Source organism: Magallana gigas, chromosome 3 (genome assembly GCF_963853765.1).
Source record: "Magallana gigas chromosome 3, xbMagGiga1.1, whole genome shotgun sequence".
In the NCBI taxonomy this organism is placed as follows: Eukaryota; Metazoa; Mollusca; class Bivalvia; order Ostreida; family Ostreidae; genus Magallana; species Magallana gigas.
In genome coordinates, this window is record NC_088855.1 from 13,324,044 (window position 1) to 13,333,390 (window position 9,347).

The 9,347-nt window shown below is 29.8% G+C and overlaps 1 long non-coding RNA gene across 1 annotated transcript; it reads right to left on the reverse strand.

Moving 5' to 3' along the window:
* Positions 1 to 1,273: 1,273 nt before the first annotated feature.
* Positions 1,274 to 2,660, reverse strand: LOC109617595 (uncharacterized). The gene is made up of 4 exons (XR_010711499.1): positions 2,522 to 2,660; positions 2,058 to 2,192; positions 1,658 to 1,792; positions 1,274 to 1,548 (listed from the first exon to the last, which is right to left on the reverse strand). It is a non-coding gene; the product is annotated as an uncharacterized lncRNA (long non-coding RNA).
* Between the last annotated feature and the right edge of the window lie 6,687 nt (positions 2,661 to 9,347).

Genomic DNA, 9,347 nt, shown 5'->3' on the forward strand with positions numbered 1-9,347 from the left:
TTGGCTTTCAAACGAAACCCAATAGGAATCTGGTTATTTGGTCTCTTTTATCTCTTTTGCGATAATTAACTAAAAATATTAGGAATAAGCTTTGCTCTAAATATACATGTAGTGATATTTAAAACGAGCCGAGCAAACAATTGTTTCTCCAATATTATGTTAATAAATCTGTTAGTGGGGAAACATTGATTTTCTTTGTAAATATTTGAGTTAAATTGTACAAATTAAGATATTATTAACTAAAAAATGTTTTGTCAACTTGTATTTTTAGATATCATTATGTGTCTCATATATCTAACTAAACTATATTGTTTTTTCTCATAAACTTTTTTTTATAAGTCCATAAAATTTAAGCTATTTAAAATGTAAGTTATAGTTGATCTCCGTAATATAAATCATTTTTGTTTCGGACATGGCCTAATGTTTTGTATGAGATGTGTAAAATTCCATTTTAAATTAATGAAAGACAGTTGCTTAACGATGCAGTTTATATCCGACTTGGATTATACAAATCTCACGAGTTGTTAATAGTTGGTAATTTTTAACCTAAGTGACATTATAAGAATTTTTTTTAAATAAAGGAACTGGTTATAAAGTTAGTTGAGAACCTCTTGGGTTCTCTATTTAATATATCCCATTGAGCTAAATAAGGTTATAATAGTTTTATTGTATTTAAAAATATCGAGTATTTCAACCTAATCCTATTCATTTTTTTTCAAAGTTCATTAACATCAACAATATGTACAATGTAGTTTGAGGTGGGTTTTTCAAAGATATTTGACTTAGTTCCAAATTTAAAAATAGACTTTAAAATCGGTTTTTTTTCAAAGTGCGTTGCCACAGACCACTTACCCTCTCAATGTTACTCTGTACGATTTTAAGTTCAGATAACAGGAAAAAAGTTATAGTTATAAATACCAGCATTTGCCCTATAGCTTCGTGTAGATGTACATTTACAACTTTAACAAGTTCACACTGATGGAATAAAAAAGACTGTTACACAATCCTGACCTGATAGCTGTTTGATCGACGATTGAATTGAAATCAACGAACGATATAAGTATATTGTCAATATACATCAGTTTTCAAGATGATTTGAATTACAAATAATACATAAACAATAATTTTAAAATATTGATTAAGAGTCTGCTAGCCTAAAGTTGGTTTCAACAATCTTAAATCCAGGTTGAATTGTTGACCCCGATTTATTCCTAGTTCTTGCTTTTTAAAACCTCGAAAAGCAGCTGATCTTCAAACAGTTGAACATCGATATACCCTTTGTAATTTTCAAATTTATATTTTTCTAGATAATTAAACAATATCAGGCAAAATTAAATAATGTATACTGAATTTTATTCTGAATCTTATGTAAATTCCATCAGATGTTATGTGCCTGTTTCCTTCTCTCATTCCTCTTTGATCTATATATTTTGACATATATGATTATTGATATTCCTATAGTTCCAAATAAAACAAAATTTCCTGTTACGATTAATATATTAATGAGTTGTTTCCCCTCCAGCCAGTCCTCGTTGGGTTTTGCACTTTCTGTGGAAATATTAAAACGACAACATGCATAAAAGTTTTCACCATTTGAACCAATATTATAAGACAACTGCAAAATTATTTAACTTTCTAATACATTATGTAAATGTACCTGAGATATTATGGCATCCAATAATGTGATTGCAATCATAGAGTTGACATAAACACATGTATTGACACTTTTTACCAAAGCTTGGATATCGACATGGAGAGATACAGCCCGGACCATAGTAACCATCTCGACAATCTAAAACGTAATTCCAAGATATAAGTAGTACGATGATTGGGTTTTCCGATAAAAAGGTAATTATTTATTAGTTTTGGCATTCTTCACAAGTTCAATGAAAAAAAACGACTATTCTTTTAATTCTGCATATATCAAATTTGATATTCTGTATATCCCTCACTTGCCAAAAAAAACGAGCTAAATCAATCGCAATAGGTCATAACATATCACAGATGACCTCGAATAACGAATGTTTGTAAAAATACAAAAATAATAATAATTATACTTTGAGGTAGAATGCATCCAAGTCTGTGGTCACAAAGGTCCTCAGTACAATGGCACGCCTTTTGACATCTTTCACCATAGCTAGGATACATGCATGGTTTTGTACAATTGTAGCCAACATATCCTATCTCACATCCTACGGATTCACAAAAGTTTATAAAGTTTTGATACATGTAAAGGTATTACAACTCCATAAAAAATTATAGATAAAGCGTAAATGTCTACTTTGATATATTAATAGTTATATTTTTGTAATGATATTTGATTCGCATTTAAATCTTTTTTCTGCCTTATTCTAATATTTTACGTAATTTAACGAAACATTTTTATGATAAAAAAAAGCATCCTCACATTCCGCGTTTGACGAGGCGAGGTCATTGATTATTGATATTCAGGCGCTATAGAGCAAAACGATACATTTACGCATATAAGACTCGAAAAAAGCATTTAGATACATGTACTTACCATACGCAATACAGATCAGAGTAACTGTAAACCACGAATATTTCAATGTCATTGTATTTCACGGATCTGATCTTTTTGTCGATTTTTTTTCGGATTAGGAATGCTGCTGATTGAGTGCTTGAAATGTGTCCTCTATTTGGATTTTGTTTGCAAATAAAAAGAGAGTGATGAGGAAATAGGTTACATACATATATAAACACTCATATTATGGGAAATGCAATCTCCTATAGGAATTATAATTCTTATAGGATATCCTATAGGATTTTCAATAATTCCTGTGGAATCATTATTTATCCTTTGGGAAATATCATTTTCAAAAATATAAAAAAATGCGGCCTTGGCATTGGATAATTATCAGGCACAGTGCTTATATTGATGTTTTATGAAATAAACACCGTTTATGTTTTACCCGTTCATCATTGTTTGGTTTATATGACAATTTTAAAGTGCACTCTGCTTTTATAATGGAGAGATTGCTTCCGTCAATTGAGTTTCACACCTTTTTAACTGCAAAACACTCATGAGTAGCTTGTAAAAACACTCTGAGCCTTAAAGACACTTTGAAATTTACCGATAGCACTTGTCAGACAAAATTATTCATACCCCACCGAACGTGGCTTGGGTACCGGCCTGTCAAGTGACATCGTTGTCATGGTTGTCTACTGTAGTTCTTTATCTAATAGGAAGAATGTGCTTTAAAAAGAAAGGTTTTGTACATTTTTATTTGGTTATTTGATTATTCTATCTACAGAAGTTACTAAAAAATAAATTGTCTTATGTATGTCTTGTTTGATTTAGACAAAACCGGAAGAAGAAGAAGAAGAAGAAGAAGAAGAAGAAGAAGAAGAAGAAGAAGAAGAAGAAGAAGAATTGAAAACATGTAAGCTAATCGGAAGTTTATTGGTGGATCGTGCAATTTTTCCAGCTGGTATTAGATAATTTTAGAAAAAACCATGTTCGGTTATTGTGATAGACCGGTTAATAATTTCTCCTGGCAGATGTTACAAAATTGTGTTAACAACAAAAGCAAGTCGCCTTTATTGCACTTTTTTCCATGAAAGGGCCTTGACTTAATTTCAGTTTTATATAATTTGATGTATTGTTGTCAAATTAGTCTACAATTTCACCGCGTTCAATTTGGCTATTTATAAAAAGCAAATTAAGTAAAATTCTTGTTACATTCTTGTTACATTCTTGTTTCATACATTTGCAGGATTCTCTCTTTGTTACTTGTTCTCACAAAGATGGTTTGCAAGAGTTATACATTATAAGACAGGCTCTTGTCTTTAGTTAGTAATATACGTTTGACGAATGTAAATACTAGTGTATATTTGTTATATTGTATCATGTACAACGTATTGTATCATGGTATATATCTGGTACCAGTGAGTAGAATGAATTAAATTAGAAATAGCGTCCCGATTATTATTTTGTGAGTATAGAAATAATCCACTCTAAAGACACCAAATAATTCAAAAGAGATAATCCGATTTGTTTTCAACTTTTTACCGCACTTTTCTGAGGCACTTTATGAAAGGACATAAACTGAGAAACTGTACTTCTTTTTGGGAATGATTAGAAAGGAGTTTTTATTAATCAGATAATACATGACAAACATTATAAAAAGTAAAAACAAAAAGTAAACAAACGAATACATCTATTACAATATTTTGTACATGTGAAAGATGTAACTTAACCTTTTATACTTTAGAGGAAGTGTTTTACATGTTTCTAAAGTATCCATTTATCAATGAAAAAAAATCACTTAAAAGGAAGTATTTGGCGCATTCTGGTATTCCTCAGCATCAATGCTTTCATACGATTCAAGACCTGTATAACTAGTACTCAAAGCATTACGGTCACTTTGGCTTATTATATATGAAGATTGTTGATTATCTTTCTCTGTACGCTCTCTCTTTGATTTTTGTTTATATCTGTATGCCTTAACTACCAGGCAAACAATCACTGTTAGAATCAAAGATGAAGTGCAACTTCCTATGATAACAGCCTTTATAGAGTTGTCCATGAGAGATGTCTCGTTCCCTGTAACTGAACAAAATGTTAAGTCATAGATTTAAATGTAAACTTCGGGTTTTAAGTCATTATTTCAAACGGTATGGAGGTCTTTTTGGGTCTTTTGTCAGCGAAAGAATTTAAGACTGTGTGAATTAAACTGTCACATATTATCTCTCTTAAAACACAACTGTGTATGGGCGCTGATGAAATGTTGTAAATTGTTATGCATCAACAAATGTAGTATGTATCTGTAAAACATGCTTGTTCAGTTAACGTTATACTGTTTAACATCACATCAAGCATGCCTATTAAATATAAACATAATATATTATATAGTTGCATTTTATATGTACAATATATATGTCTGCATATATATAGTTGCATATATATATATATATATATATATATATATATATATATATATATATATATTTATATGCTTTCAGTAGACGATAACACAATAATCCATTTCTCTCAAATTTAATCCAGAGCGCTCTGCCTGATCGGCTCTTCCCTGGATTTCAAATTGTAACAGAAATAACAAACGTTGACAGTAGACAACGTCATGACTAGTGTAAACAATATCTGGATATGGCGGCAAATATTTTTTACAAATTAAACACATGTTTACACTGTTCGTGACGTTGTCTACTTTATGACGTAATAATAACGACCTCAACGTTTGTTATTTCTGTTACAATTTGAAATCCACTGAAGAGCCGATCAGGCGAAAGCACTTTGGATTAAATTTGAGAGATATGTTTATTGTGTTATCGTCTACTGAAAGCATTTGTCTATATAATATTTTTGAATAAGTTTTCTCGTTATGTTACAAATGAGATAATTTTATTACTAATCCCTGAAAATTGCTGAATCACACCGGAAACAGTTATATTGCCCTCCCGGAAACAGTTACATTTCACAGAAAATAGTTATATTGCCCTCCCGAACGGCTGAAATATCACCATCGCATGCAAGAATTCTGCATATTAATTACGTCGGGTTCGAAATTCAACGAGCCAGTTGCTATGTAAACGTAAACATATCAGCGAATTTTAAACATGTCAGGCCAACGTCTGCGGTTTGTTCATCTAAATTCAGAGGAACTATCATTATTATTGATTAAGAATCAATGATCAGCGTATTACTTGACGTTTTACATTGAACATTGACTAAATATGAGCATGTGCCATTAAATACTCTTGTGAATTAAATAAATATGTTGATAACCCGAGTTTGATTTGTTTAAAAATGTTATATAACATATATTACATGTCTTCTCGGGCAACAATACCAGAATATTTGTCCCTCGTTGACAGGAAAGCCCTGAAGTGTTATATCGCCCTCTGCCTTCGGCATCGGGCGACATAACACTCCAGGGCTTTCTTGTCACCTTGGGACAAATATTCTGGTATGTCGCCCTCGAAGCCATGTAATATATATATAATATCGTTACCTATACCAAGGACTTATTCTTTATATATATATATATATATATATATATATATATATATATATATATATATATATATATATATATATATATATATATATATATATATATATATATATATATATATATATATATATATATATATATATTCAATAAATCCTCTTTCTTGGTACCGGGGATGAATAAACACAAAAAATAAGTCCAATGCTCAAACAACTTTTATCTAAACAGTTTGTTTGTATAACGTTGCCTACCTAACGTCACGAGATTGACGTCATAATGTTCTTGTTTACTTTGTTTTTAAATAGATAAAAGTTGTTTGAGCATTGGACTTTTTGTGTTTATAAATTTTTCCTGTTCAAAGCTCAACATAGCTTAACAGAAAATAAAAGCAATGAAAATAGCTGAACATGGATTTTTGGGAATATTTTATGACCAGCATTTGAAATATACATATATACTATAATAATCAATTGATGAATATAGAGAGGAATAGACCCCTTCACGATAACTGCGGTACTGCTATTTTGCAGGGCAAAATGATATACTTTGCCGAAATATCAGTAGAAAGATAATTAAATGACGTAAAGGAAACAATTGACGTTACGTGATATTTCACCAAACTATGTCATTTTGCCCTGCAAAATAGCAGTACCGCAGTTACCGTGAAGGGGTTAATGGTGATAAATTGTTTAAAAACTGTTTCCTTATATATATATATATATATATATATATATATATATATATATATATATATATATATATATATATATATATATATATATATATATATATATATATATATAGTTAGGATATCGACATCGGAAATCGCAGTTCTGACCATAGTATCCAACGTCGCATTCTACACCTAATTCAAACTTCTGTTTATATAAATAAAAATACGTATATGTGTGAAATATTTTCGCAAACTTTAAGATATATCATAAATACAGAACAGAGTATACAAAAAGCCTTATTTTACAACAATGCATAAAAATCGTCGAAAGTACACAATTATATTGGTGCTTTTCATCGGAGAAACCTAAATTATTACTGCATATGTTTTTTTATATTTCATTCATTCATTTATCCACATTTAAAAAATGTCTATGTTTAGACATGGTACGTAAATGTATAATAAATCTTACTTTGATATCTTTTACATCCTGTAATATGGTTACAAAAATCTTCAGTACAATGACATATCGCCTGACATTGCTCACCAAAGCTAGGATGCTTACAGACTGCTGTACAATTAACTCCATAATAACCAATCTGGCACCCCACAACTTTTCCTGAGTAGAATCATGTCAGTCACAAAATAAAATAACCATGACCATGTTGTTAGGTCTCAATACATATATAAATAATAATGAAAGAAACTATTAGCACAAACATTCTGAAAATAAATAAACAACAATCATTTTTTACAAAGGACTATATATGATAAGGGCTTAAAACGGCCCCCTAAGATGAACATCGTCATTTTACTATCATTCTTTGTTTTCTTAGTACAGATATGTATGTTATGTGTTTACATAATATTCATTTTGGTTCAAGTGCCCACAATTTAGAAATATGACATGGTAAAGACAACCTTTTCCCGCCATTTTTGCATTTTTAGCGTAAAACAGCTTGTTTTCAAGCAGTTTTTCCTTCCAAAAACATAGAGCGCATTCTTGATCAAATATAATATTTTAATCAGAGATGTATTTAGCCAAGACTAATAAGTGACAAAAAATGTTTCCTTGTTCAAGCATGCGCTCTTTATTTCCCATTCGTAAATAGATAAGAAAAATGTCAATTCTTGGCTGATTTTGATTGAATTATAGAAATTGCCTCACTTCTGACGTCACATACTGCCCATGAGTGCAAATAAATAGATGAAAAATATATTTTATATCAACTCTTCTAAAAAATTAGTTAACATTTTAATGTACCCGAAACACTTAAAAAATTGCGAATTATGGGGGCCAAATTTAACTCTTATCATATATAGTTCTTTGATGATTATGCATATACTTTATCCTCCAGCAAAGACATCCCCATGGGACCGTTATACTTTCTCCCAGGAAGATAGGCCTGGTATATAATTCGTGGCTGGTTCTAGCATTATAATTCTTTTATAATCGCCTTGGATTTATTTTCATTTTTTAAATAGGCGATGGATCTTGAATATCAAAATTTAATTGAATTAAACTGCTAAAATTAACAAAATTATCGTAATTTGATTTTAAGAAAGGATAGTTATTTGACTAATATATTATTTTTAAACTACATCCGACAAAAATGTTTTTTTTTTATTTTTGCCAAATGAATTTATAACACATTTTACCATTTGAAAAAAAAGTGTGTCTCAGATCTCGGAAATTATTATCCAATATTTCGATTCTTTTTAAAATTATAGAGTCTTTATGATGCGTTTAAATATTTTTCAGATATATTATGTAGACTTTTTTTCATTTCTCGTAAGGCGTCTTGTTAAGAATAATCTGTATGATAATGATTTAATTAACGTCCATTAATGACTTATAATTGTACTCGTATCAATCAGTGATATGTAGTTAATTATTGTCGCATATAAACACAACTTCTTTGAGATAAAAGCCGTCTATTCTTTGAATATCAAAATTTATGAACATTGGTCAATTTCATTTACCTCATTAAAAAAATGCAACCATTTTTAATTATCATTGAGTTTTTTCATGGCGTTATTGGTAAGTTGCTTTAATTTTCTCAAGTTGTATTCTTAAAATTGTTCTTTTATACATTTTTATGTTTGCAATGTGGTCTTAGTTCTTTAATTTGAGAGATGCTACGCCTTATAATTTTATGTATGCTTTGACATGTAATCACTGCAAATATATGCCAGTGTACAAAAAAAAAAATTTCAGCCCAGATTTTTTAATTATTTTCAAAACACTGAAAACTTAACTAAGTAAAATTTCGAAACAATCTAAAAACAGGAGGGGGAATATAAACCAGGGCGCTTTTTCCTCCTGGGGTAATTATAATCTCAACTGATTTTGAATTTAGGTGGAAATTATTTCAAAATATATGAAATATGCTGAGGAAAAACATAGTAACAAATGTTGCACACATTTCAATAGTATTGACTTTAAATGTCCAATTGTTTGAAAATAAGCATTAACCATACATGATAATTTGATACGTACTTACCTATTACGGAAAACGCGAGAATTATAATCAGATATACATTTTGTGATAACATTGTTTTTATGGAATTCATTGGAACACATCACATCGTCGTTGTATGGAAGGAGGATTTGTATGTTTTGACTGAGTAGTAGTCAAAAAATTGTAAGGAGAAATCTACAATAATAAAAATTCAAAACT